The sequence below is a fragment of the Ambystoma mexicanum genome, chromosome 1q (genome assembly GCF_040938575.1).
Source record: "Ambystoma mexicanum isolate Mex_15411 chromosome 1q, UKY_AmexF1_1, whole genome shotgun sequence".
Classification (NCBI taxonomy): domain Eukaryota; kingdom Metazoa; phylum Chordata; class Amphibia; order Caudata; family Ambystomatidae; genus Ambystoma; species Ambystoma mexicanum.
Genome location: NC_090922.1, coordinates 832,476,326 through 832,477,594, shown reverse-complemented (window position 1 = coordinate 832,477,594; position 1,269 = coordinate 832,476,326). Strand labels below are relative to the sequence as shown.

The following is a 1,269-nucleotide window of genomic DNA, read 5'->3' as shown; positions in this document are numbered from 1 at the left end:
GCACGTTCTCTTGTACCACATACTGCGGATTCAAGGGTCTACATTACACTACCAACATGATTTGATATTCAAGACAATAGTTTTTCCATTCTATATGGCGCGTTGGGATCCTACCAGCACCTTGAGAATGAGTCCCTGCACTTCTATCTTTGCATTTTGGGCGTTGATTGTGTACTCTGGTATACTTAGTACCTGACCACCATAGTATAGTAGTCCACTTCATTTCTGCCCTCCTTTTTTCCCAGCACAACCGGGATTACCCCACAACGCTACTGGATCCACCAGCGCCAAATAACCTTGTATGCACTAGGAACAAGTGTGCTCCGATAGAAAACAATTTCTACTGAGGTAAGAAGATTACCCTCGAGGCAGTGACGATTTGCTCATCATAAGAGACTTAGTTTAACGCTCATAGTTTCTTTATAGCCATTCCATTCTTATCTTTCTCTATAAGGCAGTTGGATATGCCCGCATCCATCAAGCAACTGGTGGTCTAATTCTCCTACAATCAGAACAGGGGAACAGCTTACGATTCCTTCACCGTAGCAAAACTTTGCACATGGTAAGCACAGTGATGTTTTATTCTAACACTATTGCTATTTCATCTTAAATACAGCATGAACAACTTTTTTGTTACTGAGTAATTATACTATGAGGTTACACACTCTTTGAGCCACGTACCTCTTGTCATTTCTTTGACAGAGACCAACATGACACTTTCCTCTACTACCAGTTCCACCGTCCTGATGAAGGCCAACCACATGCAAGCTTCATTCAACAGCTTTACCCTTTTGGCCGAAACACAACAGTGTTGACCATCCTTCCACCACTTCAGTGTCCATTACCAACACTGATATTTGTTCGCTGTCATTTTGTATTGTGCCCACATGTTATTTGTAAACTGAGTTCCATTGATCATAAAAAAGAAAAAACATGTCTAATGTTCATCAAATCCAGTCAATTTGACTGGACTGTACCCATGTGTATTGTGTACAAAATTGTAAATTGATAAGTGTTCCTGGTTGTTTCTATATTGACAAATGTGCATTAAAAATCTTGGGGCCAAAAACCTCTTTGACCCTCAGAAAAAACAAAAAACTAGAAATTTCTTTTGATCCGGAGGGGTACACAGTTATGAAAGTGTGTGTTCTCTCTCACCCTGATTATTGTGTGATACTATAAGGCTTATAGTTATGGCATAAAGTAGTTTTATCAGATGATGGGTGGTAGCATGCATAGTGCTAGCAGAAGGCCCTAGTTGTAGGCTCC

The 1,269-nt window shown here is 40.4% G+C and overlaps 1 long non-coding RNA gene across 1 annotated transcript; it reads left to right on the top strand.

The window, feature by feature from the left end:
• Positions 1-249: 249 nt before the first annotated feature.
• On the top strand, positions 250-1,039 carry LOC138521897 (uncharacterized). Its single transcript, XR_011283164.1, has 3 exons — positions 250-348; positions 455-562; positions 703-1,039. It is a non-coding gene; the product is annotated as an uncharacterized lncRNA (long non-coding RNA).
• Positions 1,040-1,269: the final 230 nt, after the last annotated feature.